We start from the raw sequence: 14,768 nt of genomic DNA, 5'->3' as shown, positions 1-14,768 counted from the left end.
CTCCACCCATGTGCCTCCTTCATCCAAGGGCTAAAAAGTGTCTTCTTTTCCAAGCCTTCATCCAAAGGCTAGGAAGATGCCTCATTCTCCAAGCCACCATCCAAGGGTGATGATTAAAGCTTCTCCTCCAAGCTTAATCTAAGGGCCAAGAATTAGCCTAGGTTTTAGGCTCACATATAAAAGGCAAAAGTAGACCATTTGTACATTTTAACTCTTGAAATTTCTAATAGAATGTTTGTGTTGAGATCACTCCACTCTTCTATTATTTTGAGAGCACACATGGCTAACCTTCTCCTTCATCTCCTCTAGCCACCTTCCATACCATAGCTTCACTTCTACTCTTCATCTTCACCAAAAACCTCCATTGCCTAGAGCTCTTCTTGCTCTTATCTTCATTTCCGCTGCATTTCATCTTCTTTTTGGTGTCTTCCATGGATCTCCTTCCTCTCCTACACCAAGGACGTCCATCAATTTTTTTTTCATTCAAGTTATTTTTCTCTTATGGATAGGATGTGAATGAGACGTTAGAATTGTGAGAAGAGTTGGAATGTATCTAGTTTTACCTGAGATAACTCTTTTGTGAAAGGTGAATCAATTATTAAAATAATTTTAAAAAAGATAGTTGGTCTTAAAATTAATAACTAAATTAATTTTTATTATAAATTGGTTTTTAAATCTATTCCGACCCAATAGGAACAATGACCGGTTTTCCGAAGTATTATCTGCTTTAGAGTGTAAAGCTCTATCATAGTTTTGTTCTTGAAAGACACCTTAGAGGGGAGAAGAGGGCAAGGGGAGTTGTCGTCTCCATAGACGGCGCCAATGGTGGCTTTGGCCCACTAGGGATAACCAATTGACTAGCTCTCCTGGTCGGGTGCTATAGTATTACAGAAACACTTGAGGAGAAGGTTTCAAGTGGAACACGCTGTAGATAAGTCTGAATGCTTGGAGGGAGGCCCAACTATTGGGATGTAGTTGGCTAGGGGCCACATTCAATACCTTCAAGACTCTCATTGTGAAGTCATCAAAGGGGAGGCATACATATAAGTTTGTTACTAAGGCTAAGTACATGTAGAAAAAGTCATGAGAAGGGTCCTCTCGGCCGTGACAAACACTATCCCCACTTTTGGCCCGCTCTATGCTTACATTGTGTTCATTTACAATGCTAGTTATCATCTCCACTTTCTTACATAAGGCCACTATGGCTGAGGACTTTCTGAACCTAAACAATGATAGTTTCACTCTAGGATCTACCCATTCATAGCCTGGGTGGCATAGGATCAAAAACTCCTCGGCACCAACATCATGGTCATTATCTCTCTAAGAGCTCGCACTACTAGTAGAGTTGGATACATCACACTCTTTCTCTGAATCACTATGCCTACTAGAAGGAGAATAAACAAAGGACGACGACATAGCTGGGGAATGACGTCCTACGGCTATATCTATGATGGTTCTCTTCTCACGCAGCACGTGTACTCTAACATGGGACCCTACCTGTATTTATAGTGGTCCTACACTCTCTCACACAAAGGCACCAACACCGTTAGATCCCGTCAAATATAATGATGGGCAAGGCACGACTTTTTGTAATGCCATAATGTAAAAAACCTCGAATATTGCGGAAGCAAGACCCTTTCGTTTTTTCCATCAAGTCTTTTATGCCTTGACTTGGTAGCCCAACGAAGTACGAGGGAGTGGGGGCATTGTGAACTAGACTCTTGAATTACTTTGTGCATCGCGAGCCTAAGGGGCTGGTGTATAGGAAGGGTCAAGATACCCTAACTCAAGGAAAGTCGAGGTATACTCGACCTAATGGTGTAGGGGAAAGATTCGTGGTTGGAAAAAACGGGTGCATGAGAGACCGAAGTGGATGGTGTGATGAGTGGTTGGCGTAGGGAAGGGTTGGGAACATCTCGTCCAGCAAGGGTGACAACTACTCGACTCATTAAGTAGAGTACATCTCGACCCAGTTGAAGGGGCAAGGCAATCTTGGCCTGGTGTGAGAGTACGCAACATAATCCCAAGCGAAATATGACAATATAACACTACATTCAAGTCTTGGACAATTGTAGTGGGATATTCGTGGGCTTTATTAGCATTTATGAAAGAATGAAAACGGTCTTGCAAATAATGAAGTCATAATCAAAGCCAAATAATATAAAATAAGGTGCAATGTTTGAAGGTAATGACAACTATCTTAACTCAGCTTGAATATCAGCGTCAGAGTGCCTGCAGGTACGTCATCCCAAGGGGCACTACCCGAAGGCGAATTCTGAGGAGTAGGAAGATAGGATAGAAGACTCTTGAGACAGTTTGGTTCCGTACAAGAACAAAATCGATCAATAACATTAATTATCAAGGTCTAGACTATCAGAAGAATTGATCTCTAAATTGATCTTTAATAAAAAGTTATCTATAAATTGGTAAATAGGTAAATTGTTCTTTATTGAAGAGTTTTGTTGTAGTGAATATTGTATCGTTTTAATTAAAATTAATATTTGTATATAACAATTAACTATAATTTTAAGCATTTTCTTAATTTTAAAGATCTTATAAAGTGATATTAGAAACAAAATTATAATTTATTTTCCATAACTTTTACGGGTCTTCATAAATTTTTTATAATTTAATTCTTATAATTTTAAACAATTTAAAAGGGTAAAATAATCTAGTTTCTATAATTTTAAATAATTCAAAAGGAACTAATTTAATTAGAACCATTTAAACAATTTACTTTTATAGTAGTCTAAACTATATTTTTAAACAATTTTAAATATTTACTCACCATACTAAAATGGTTTAATTTATATCAGTTTAACATTTTTAAAATTAAGAAAATGATTTACTTTAATTTTTTTTTCTTTTTTGAAGATTTCAATATCAACCATAAACATATCAACACCAATTCACCAAAGACATTAATATAGGTTAAAATACTCTCTTGATCCTCGTTTTTGTACCAAAATATCAATTTGGTTATTGTATTTTTATTAGTCTCAATTAGGTCCACATTTTTGTAAATTAGTAACAATTAGGTCTTTTTCGTTAGTATATAACTAACATTGTTAAGTAGGTGTCACATATTAGCTCCTCGTTTTTTTGATTTTTTTTTTAATTTTTAACTTTTTTTTAATTTTTTTTAAAATATTTATGTCACGTGTCACGTCTATAGTGTGCCACGTGTCAATCTAATATGGTGACACATGTCAAATTATTGTATGAATCTCAATTTGGTCATCATATTTGTTAGTTTGATTTGATTTCAATCCCAAATTTTTTTAAAAAATTTCAATTTCAGGCACTCCAAAATTAGACCAAATTTTACTTTTATATAATGTTATGATTATTTTTATTAAAATTGATATTTTTATTAAATATTTTAATAATATTAATTGTATTTAATATTAAAATTTTAAATATATTTATTTTAATTTGTTATAAAATTGTTTTAAAATTTTATATTTGAATTTATAAAATTGTTATTTTTAAGCCAACTCTAAAAAATTGTTGATATATAATGTTATACAAATATTTCAAATATCAATTTATTAATCTATATATTTATAATTTTAAAATAAAGTTTAATGTAAAATATAAATTTAAACAAATTAAATATTGTTAAAAATATGTAATAGAAATATCACTTGTAATAAAAGTATCATCATTACATTTATATAAAAATTAAATTTGGTCTAAATTTGGATCACATGAAATTAAAAAATTTTAAAAAAATTTGGGATTGAAATCAAATCAAATTAACAAATATGAGGACCAAATTGAGATTCATACAATAATTTGACACGTGTGACCATATTAGATTGACATGTGGCACACTACAAACATGACACGTGGCATAAATATTTAAAAAAAATTAAAAAAATTCAAAAAAATGAGAAGCTGACACGTGACACCTACTTAACGGTGTTAGTTCTATACTAACGGAAAAGGCCTAATTGTTACTGATTTACAAAAATGTGAACCTAATTGAGACTAATAAAAATACGATGACCAAATTGAGATTTTGATAAAAAAACGAGGACTAATCAAGTATTTTAACCCATTAATATATTATCTATGGTTGAAATCACTAAAATTAACCATACATTCAATTTTAATAACAAAATAAGGATTATTTGAACACTACCCAAATGTAAGGATGGAAACAAATTTTGGTAGGTTACAAATGGTCTTCTATGCGGGACATATGACTGTTAGTAATTTTGGATCATGCATATGTATGATACACAATTAAATGTGTTAAGGCCATTATTTATAAAGTCAAATAATAAAGTGATCTGACTAAATTAAAGATTTGGCTAAAGGCATATGTCATGAAAATAAATATTGTGTAGAGACCATTTAGTAATTTCTAATTTGATGAGGGGCCAAATTAGAAATACTAAAACTTAAGTAATTTAGTTTATAAATGGTCGTGGTCCCCTTCTGAGAGCACACAGAGTCATAACGTACTTCTCAAGTTCCCGTTCCTTTCTCTCTATCCCCATCAAGAGAGAAAACTAAAGGGAAATAAAGGTGCTCTATAGGAGGAAGATCACTGGATCAATAGTGCTCTAAAGGACATCCTTATGGCTAATTCAGGTACTCTTCCGTTTACTATTTACAACATTATCAGTATGAGATATTGCTTATGATTGATTGTTAATCAATATTAGGATCATATTCTATTTTTGGTTACAATGACAACCAATGCATAATAAACAAACAAATAAATAAAATAAAATAAAATCTTATTTCAAAAAAAAAGTCACCGTGCCTTTTTAATAGCATTTTTTTTATGAACCAATACAAAATATGTAAAATAAATTGATAATTTTACACTATGAAAAAAAAGAAACTAAAGACGATCATAAACACATGCTCTAAAAATGAAAAGAATGAAAAGTAAGACAAATGGCTAATAAGGAAAAATAAAAAAACAAAACCAAGTCATAAGGACTAAGGATGTGTTTCTTTGTGTGGATAGATTTAAGAGAGAATGCGAAGATGGAGTGATCAATATGTGTGTTTTTTTAGTGAATTTAGAAGGTGAAGTGAGTGGATTTGGAAATAAATTTTATGAAAGTTAGTGAGAGATTTGATTGATGTGATAAATAAAATAAATTATGAAAATAGATAGAATTAGAAAGTTACCAAAATACCCTTGATAAAAAAAGAGAATGATTTTGTAATTTGATACTATAAAAATAATTTGAAATAATTAATACGAATTAAAAAAATTAAAATTATATGAAATTTAAAAAAAATAAATTATGAATGTGAAAAAATTTATACAATTAAATTTAAAATTTGTGCCTAATTTATAAAAAAAGGTTAAAAAAAATCAACACATACACACAACACCGGTTACATAACAGATGTCACTCTTTCAATTACACCGGCATCGGTTACGTAACCAGTGCCACACACACATCATCATACCGGTTATGTAAGTCATAATGGAGGAATTGGATAACATGTATGTGTTAGAATTGTCTTGGGGGAATTTGGATCAAGTGCTTAAAAGCATCTAAATTCAATTCTTTAATCTTCCTCGTGACAGCCTCCCATGCTTGAGGGTGTGTGCAATACGCTGCTTTCCATAGTAGATGTTTCAGATTTTTGCCTGGAAATTTCTTCCTGAAATTAGAATATATGTGTCTGACACAAAACCTCTAATCCACACCAGGCAACAATTCCTGCAATGCTAGCAAAAGTCCCTACAATATGTAGTGGATTACATGTCATTAATATGATGGCAGCATAATAAATAACTATAAATTATGTGCCAAAAAATATGAAACTTACTTTTTGCTGGTCAGACATAAATGTGAATGTCTGACATAAGTGAGCCCCACCAAGGTCTTTTATCAGCAACTCAAGAAACCAAGTCCAAGTCTCTTTATTTTCAACTTCAACTACCGCATATGCCAATGGTAGCATCTGATCATTGTCATCTCTGCCCACTGCTGTTAGCAATTCCCCTCTACATTTTCCCTTTAAGAAACACCCATCCACACCGATTATAGGTCTACAAGAAAAGAAGCTATTTTTGGAAGCCTTAAGACAAATATACAACTGTTTGAATATGGGATTGCCTTCATTCTCATCCACATGAACTTTAACTGTCGAACCTGGATTTGACCTTAGAAGTTCATTAGCGTAATCATAAACTCGCTTATATTGTTCTTTGAATGATCCAGCAATGTTGGAATATGCCATAGTCCTAACCCTAAAGGCCATAGACCTTGAAACACCAATATTCTACTTCCTCCCTATTTTGTTCTTCAGATCAGTTAGCTTAATATTTGGGTTATCTCTTAATGTCTTTTCTAGCCTCCTACTTAACCACTTAGAAGTCATTAAACGCACATTAAATCCCTATCGCATGTGTGGGTGTTGATAATCTTCCTCAGTTGCCATGTACTTTGTGCAGCCTTATAAGCACAATACGCATACCATTTACCCACTCATTATCAGAAATCCCTCTGGCATACACATTTGTATCCTGTGACTTTGTTCGAGTACTCCCACTTGGCCCAGGCACTTGATGGCCTCCAATTCTAACCTCATATAGTTCGTCCTTCATATCATCTCTTTCAATCCTGACATCATATAATTCATCCTCATTCATGACATCACCTTTAGACTCAGTCCAACTACTCACCTCATATTCATCATCCTCATCGATGTATGTCTCTCCACCAAGTTCCTCCTCACCATCCCTAACAATGTCTTCAGCCTCAACCTCGCATTCAACAACAAGGTCTTCTCCACCAACTTTCTCCTCACCATCCCCAACAACATGTTCAGCCTCAATCTCACACTCAACACCAGCGTCTTCGTAAGCCTCACCATTGACATTATCAGCTAAGTCCTCCTCACCCTGAACATAAACTTGTTCATTAACCACACCATTCACATTATCATGTGCCTCTATACCAACCTCAAGAACAACCTCTTCCCTAGTATCCCTATCCATGTAAGACCCACTAATTTTAAATAATTAAATAAATAAGAATTTAATTAAATGCGGGTAGTGGAAGCCTTTATGGAAATTAATGCTAACCTTCATGACGTGAAAAAGTACTAGCTCAAGTGGTTGAGAGTACTTGGGTTTAAGTCCTATGTATGCCATTTGTGTGTTTTTAACTTTTACTATCTTTTAAGATGTGCTTGGGCGTGATAAGTAAGGATATAATTTTTGATGTATGAATATTATCATAAAAGATGACTTGGTTGAGTTGGTTGTGCACTTGAAATGCAATTATGTGGTGATGGGTTCAAACCTTGGCTTGAACAAAATAACTTTCTTTTTGTTAAAACTTACTTTAGCATGGATGTGAAGAGGCACAGAAAAACAATTCCTTGAATGCCAATTAAACCCATCTTAAAGGCAATTTTCATTTTTGCCTTCATCAAGACTTTTTAAGGCATAATTAAGAGAGAATTAGGGAGAGAGAAAGCTTTAGAGGCTGGGAAATTGTGAGCATTGAGAGAGGGAGAATTCAGGACGAGGCTGTCTTTGGAGGTTAATCGTAGTGGGATTGGAGCTAGTTTTAAGGGGCTCACGGTGCCAACATCAAGAAGGGAGTTTAGCTTTTGTCTTGGGCAAATAATATCCAGGTTAGGGGAGTTCCTTCGTTTGTTTAAATTGTGGTTTTAGCGTAATCATGTATTGTATGGAATTATTGAAACATGCATCTGTATTAATTTCGAGTTCTTTTCGCGTTTCTGGATTTTTCTAGAAACCGCCTGACGGCAGTTCATGTGCTGCCAGGCGACTCATGTGATTGAGCCCATTTTTCGGGATTTCTCTATGAACCGCCTAGCGGTTGAGGGTGACCCGCTCGACGCATATTGCGTTTTCACTTTTTTCTCATTTTGATTGGTCGTCAGTGATGTTATGGTAATTAGGTTGGATTCTTATTGTACATATATGATTGGCATGATGAATTATGATTTGTGGTTATTAAATTGACGAAAATTGCATGAACTCATGAATGGAATTGGGGGTTAGGGTTTATGCTGGGATTAGTGATAAATAATCATGAACTATGTCGATGATTGGTGCGCTGATTTTACAAAATTGAGGTTAATATGAATGGTGTATGAACTCTGTATGATGTGTGCATATAGAATCATGTCAAAATAAAGGTGGGTACTGTAATTGGAATGTTTAGGTGCATTTTAGTGCAGGAAAAATCTGGATAGAACCCAAATATGCATGCACTGCTTGGCGACGCATGAACTACCGCTAGGTGGCTTGTCAGTACAGCCTGTTTTGGTGATTTTTGTATGGGTTTCGTGTCATTGGGTTTTAAAATTATTACGTATATGATTAAAATTAAGCAAGTAAGAAGAATATGACATAAAAGAGACTAAGGGAGATTAAAATAAATGAAAGTTGTGAAGTGGGATATAGGTCAGTAGCTGTCTTTGAACGTTTGGCAGCATGTGATAAGTTAAATTCAGAATGTATGCTAATTTGGTAAGAGTGAGATGAATTTTGTGTGATATGGTATGGATGGTGCAATTTACCCCTATACATGGTTTTTGTGGTTGTGGTTTGTTACTAAAGTACATGTGTAATATTGACCAAATTATGGGGGCATGAGTTTATATAAATATTGGACTGTATGATCATAAGACTGGGAGTATGTTGAGTGCATGTGGCATGTTTAAAGTGGTAAATGAAGGAGAGTATGTGTGCATGATAATAATTGATTTGATGACATGCCTAAATGGGTGTGATGTAATCTAGTTATAGATTTATTACTGGAAAACCATACTGGTGCTATAATTTTATGTGTTGCATGATTGGGGTTCTTTGAAATCTGTTTAAAGTGTCAAAAACTAGTAGCATTGCGCTAATGGTATAGCCCCTAGCGGTGTGGAGTGAGCCGCCAGGCGGTAGGGTCTTAAAATAGTGGCAGTGGCCAATGTCAACACGAGGCGCCTAGCGGCAGGGTGGAGTCTGCCAGGCGGTGATGGAGTAGTGAGGCTTCTGTTGGCGCTTGGCGCCTGACGGTGTGTGATGCCTGCCACGCGGTCTGGAACCAGATTCCGCCTAGCAGTGTGAGATGCGCACTAGGCGGTTTTGGTGCAGTGATGGTGCACGAGGAGGATTTCTACACAGCTTTAGGTGATATTCATGATGCGATGCTTTAGCTGGGGGCCCAGTTACGAGTGTATCTTATATTGGGGTAACACGTGGCCACTCTAGGTTGTAGCCTGGTGGTTTAGGGAGTCCAATGGAGTGTGCGAGATCGTGGCTCGTATGACAAGGTTTTGGATGATCGCCTTCTTTAGTGCATCTGATAGAGTTTTGGTTGATATGACCCCAACAAGCCCAAGCTCAAGTGCATCAACAAGCCCAAGCCCACATCAAGGCCCAATCACTAGAAGCATGATGAGAAAGATTCACATGGGCCTCTCACAAGATGATCAAGTTAATCATGGGCTTTTTACACTATTTACATGGGCTAAAGAAATCTCTAAAATATGAGATGATGCATGAAGGAAGTAGTCTAGATTTAAATTGGGCCATTGTTTAGGCTTTGCTTTCAATAAAAGCTAGAACACTTGTTGGGATCATTTAGGCTGAGCCCAATGTGCTACCTTTGGCCGAGAGTTACTAGAGTGGCTCTCCTTTTGGATGCAAGCAAAGCATGAACTAAGCAAGGAGCATGTGATGGAAGCATGGTGCGTGTGACTTGGGCAAGGAGAGTGTGATATGCCACTTGGCACCATCTAGACTTATCTACTACATTACATGGTCTACAATCAAGCTTCTTCTCCAAGCTACATTTGCATTTCATCTTTGTTGCATTTTCTCTTTATTTGGTCGGCCATGTGATAAGTGTCAAAAATGAGTAATTTTCACATGAAATGAGGGCACTTATGTTCTTAATTTGTATTTATATCATGATTAATTCTCCTTAAGCCTAGAACAGAATGAGCTTCAAAGTTCTTTTTGTTGAAAAGAAGTCACTTGATCCCTGTTTTGGTAAATTTCAGGTACAATAGAGTAGAGAAAGGAAAGAACTTAGGAGGAGCAAAGGAGAAAGCAAGAAAGGAAGAAAATAGGGAAGAAATGCTGTCAAGGTCGCTCAATTTTAAGCATGCTCGCTTAAGCTAAAACCATTGCCGCCATTCTCGCTCAAGCGACGCAGGAGCTCGCTTAAGCGAGCGCTCGTGCAGTGGAGACCTTCCCTTGCCGCCATTCTCGCCCAAGCGAGTTCAGATGTTGCCAATCTCGCCTAAGCGAGATCCTTTCTTCAGCTTGAAGCACTCTTGCTCGCCTAAGCGAGATGTTGGCTTCAACACATCTCGCCCAAGCGAGAGGCTTTCTTTGGGATGAAGAATGTTGTCTCGCTCAAGCGAGACTTAGGTAGCTTGAGTGAGACTTCGTGGGTATATATTCTCCGTGCATCAGAAAGTGATTTGGAGCTTGGAATTTTGGGAGAAGAACAGGTCCGTGTTGTAGAGCTGCTATCAGGAGCATCACAGTTTCTCATTTTCTTCTTCTTCTTCTTAGCTCATAGGATTTTGTTGGCTACCATGAGTGGCTAATCTTCTCCTTTGGGATTGAATGTAATCTACTCGAACTTGGATGTAATCTGGTGATATTTATATATAGCATTTCTATTTTACTCAGTATTGGTATTATTGTTTTGCTTTTAATGCTTACTTCTATCTGATCAATAGATATTTTGATTTTGATTTTTAGATCTGACTGGAAAGTATTTCTGAAAATCTGATTTGAACAATGATACTTGATATACTGTGATGCTAGGAATAGATCTCAATATATCAATTGCTTTTAACACTCGACCGTAATGCTGGATAATTTGTTGAATATGTGAGGAATCAATATTCAGGAAACTAATCTTATGAATTTTATACGCGAGGGATCGGTATAAATGATTTTTGAGTGTGCATCAATATTGGTATTTTCAGATGTTATATATTATATTCATCCAGATTACAGACAAGGGAGATAGATGAAATTCAATTCCAGTTTCTTTTACTGTATTTTTCTAAACTTTTTCGCTTTTACTGTATTAATTTTATGCAAAAGTTAATGTCAAATCAAATTAAAATCTTTGTATATATATGCTGATTGAGATAATTAATTATTTTAACTGAATTCGTTCCTCATGGGTTCGACACTCTTACTTCAAATCATTATACTACAGTTGACTTTTGGTACGCTTGCCAAGAGGCCAACACCATGTGCCTATAAATAGAGCCACTCAAATATTGTAATGGTTACTCTTGAATTGCTAATAGAAGCTAGTGTTTGAGATCACTCCACACTTTTATTAATTTGATAGCACACATGGCTAACGTTCTCCTTCATCTCCTCTAGCCACCTTCCATACCATAGCTTCACTTCTACTCTTCATCTTCACCGAATTCTCCATTTCCGAGAGCTACCTTCCTCTAATTCTCCAAATTCCGCTGCGCTTCATCTTCTCCTCATCATTCTCCATGGCTTTCCTCCCTCTCCTACTCCAAGGACGTCCATCATTGGTGGTCTAGGAACAACTACTGACTTATGTTCGTTTTGGGGAACTCCACTTGGTGTCGCAGTGAGATGTTGTGACAAAGTTATTCCTACGTATGGACTATCAGGTGGTGGCCTGTAGTCGGAGGGACGAGTAGACACTCCGTGCAGCAAAGATTGATCATTGATCTCACCTAAAGGGTATAGAAATAATAGACGTCTAATGCAAGTGTTGAAAGTTGAGGAGCTAAGAAAAAGGGGAATACTAACACGTTAAAATTTGGAGATGTTATATTTATTGTCATATTTTGGTTGTTTTATTTAAATGAGCTCACCCTATTTGTGTGTGTATGGCGATGATCATGTAACTTGTTACATGGGAGCAGATGTTGATGCAAGTGAGCATGCGGATGCATAGAGACGGAGTGGGGATCACTGTGGAATTGTTTACTAAGTTTTATTACGGACTTTTCTTTTGTAACACTTTTATGGATGGTTTGGTTTTGTAATAACTAAACACTGTAGTTTTATTTATTAATGAAGCGATGTTTTGAAGTTTAAATTTTCCCGCGTTTTGGAAAAGTTGTTGAGAATAAATGAGGTTGTTTATTATATTTATTTTGTTTTATTTTTAATAAGTAATTTCCGGTTAGGACGTTACAATCCACATTATTGGGTGATTCATTGTCAATCTCAATAGCCACTTCTTCCTCAACATCCCCATCCACATTATGATTTGACTCAATACCACCCTCTTCATTATCATTTCCCTCATTCTCAGCCCCCACAACTACTTCTTGCTGACCATCCCCCTCCATAGCAGGTTGGTCCTTTATCATATGAACTACTTGAGGTTCACAGACAAAGTGTACCACATAAAGGTGCACTTGACCATTTAGGGTGGCTGTGTTCACCATATGACGTGCACCTCTATCATCACTGAGCAACTCCAACCTTCCTTCTAACAAAGAACCCCTACCTACTGAATACCACAATTCCTTCACATTCACATACCACATCTCCCTCAAAATAGACATTATCTCAAAGAAACTCCATTTGTCAAGGTCACAAAACAAAGTACTACTATCTCCCACGTATTTCAGTGACCCATCATTGACAAACATTCCCCCATGGTGAAACACCACTTCAAAATTTTCGTCGTTCATGTCAACTATTATATGCTTAACTTTATATCCCTGCCAAATATAAAAAAACCCAAACAATTACACACAATTTACATTCCATACCACTAAGACACTAACAACAATTAAGAAAGAGGTACCACACCACATCGTCAACGCTGTCACCGTCACATATTGTCGCAATCGAAATCGCGACGGGACGACGAACCAAATTTTTTTTTGAAAAAAACATAGATTTGGAGTAGCCACCATAGTTATTATAGGAAACTATGGAAAACCATAAAAAATAAAACAAGGTCTGTGAAAAACTAGATTTTGGATCCGGGAGTCGGTTACGCGTAGGGAAACTATTAGCATCCCCACAATGTCCGTCCTAAGACGGTACCTTTAATTAAATGTGCAAAAGTTATGTAGTTTTTCAAAATATTTATTTTTCCCAAAAATAATAATAAAAGGATCTACAAAAGAAACAAAATTAATTTTTTAGTTTTTTAGGCCCGACGAGGATTAATCCTCGCTCCTACGTATCTCCATTCATAATGGAGAATCATGGTTACGTAGTTCTTTATGAAAAACTATTTGAGAAACTTTTTGATTTGATTTTTTCAATACTTTTGAAAACTCTTTTTTATGTTTGTTTTTGTAAAGTTGAATTATTTGAAAATATGTGTCATGCGATACGAGTGGTCGGATAAACATTAAAAATTAAACAAAGAAAACATTATTAAAAATTAAACAAAGAAAACATTTTTTATTTTAGTTTTTTTCTATATATTTTTATACTTTCTAAAGAAAGAAAGAAATTTGAAAATTGGTGTTAGACAAACACTAAAGAAATGAGGAAACCTATTTTTTGTTATAATTATTAGAATAAAATAAAAAAAGCCCAAAAGTAGGTGAAAAAAAAACGTATAATATTAAAACAAAATATAGTAAAAATTTGGGAAAGAATTAGAGAAATGTAGAGAATATTATTTTTTTGTCCTTTTTCATATGACAGACTACGTATTTATATTCACATATTGCAATTTCAATGCAATCCTAGCTTTAATCGTAATGAACAATATAAGGAAAGAATTGGTCATGATAGCAACACATTATGATGATCAAATCATAGAAAATCAGAGCACAAAATTAATCAAGATCAGTAATATTGATTCTAACCATTAACAAATCAGAGCACAAAAATCAATCCAAATTAGTAATATTGATTCTAATTATATGAAGAGATATTGCTTTCAATTATTAGAATCATATCACTAATTTTTCTATCAGAACAAAGGTAGAAGATATGTTGTGTTGTTGGGCTCATGAAGAGGGGTGTGATAACAAATTAGGCTTTTCCTTCTTTTTTCCTTCTTTTTTTTCATTTTTTCATCTCTCTTTTTTTCTTTTTTTTCCTAAAATTAAACTTTGAAAAATCTTTGATGAAAAATTTGTTTCACATTTTTTTCCATTAACTAAAAAAACTTTTTTTATTTTTATTTTTTGAAAATAAATTTATATTCCCGGACAAAATTGGGTGTTGATAGTTGCCCCTCTTTACTTAGATTTTACTAGATAATATGAAAATTTGACTTTTTCACATTATCGTAATAAAAGATAAGTAAAGATAAAAACACTAATTTTGTTCGGGTTTCAAAAGAAGACAAATTTGAAGCAAACTTAACCATTCCAAAGGAGATGGTCTGTATCCGAAAGAAAAAAACTAGGAGACCATTACCAAGTATTGGGTCTCCATCCGACACACTGATTCTTTTTGTTTTTTTTTTAGTTTTTGAAAAAACCAAACTAGACCAATCCCGTGGAGATGGTCTATTCAAAAGATTCAGTGACCATTACCAAGTAGAGGGTCACAATCTGACAAAAGAAATCAATGACCATTGTCTCACAGAGGGCCTCGATGTGACATAAGAAATTAATGATCATTGCCTCGTAGAGGGTCTTGATGTAAAGAAATCGATGACCATTGCCTCGCAAAGGGCCTTAATGTGACATAAGAATCAATGACCATTGCCTTGCTGAGGGTCTTGATGTAAAAAGATCGATGACCATTGCCTCGTAGAGGGTCTTGATGTAAAGAGATCAATGACCATTGCCTCGTAGAGTACCTC

This window comes from Vigna unguiculata, chromosome 7 (genome assembly GCF_004118075.2).
Source record: "Vigna unguiculata cultivar IT97K-499-35 chromosome 7, ASM411807v1, whole genome shotgun sequence".
NCBI classification, from domain to species: domain Eukaryota; kingdom Viridiplantae; phylum Streptophyta; class Magnoliopsida; order Fabales; family Fabaceae; genus Vigna; species Vigna unguiculata.
The sequence above is the reverse complement of the archived record's forward strand: the minus strand, read 5'-3'. Positions refer to the sequence as shown.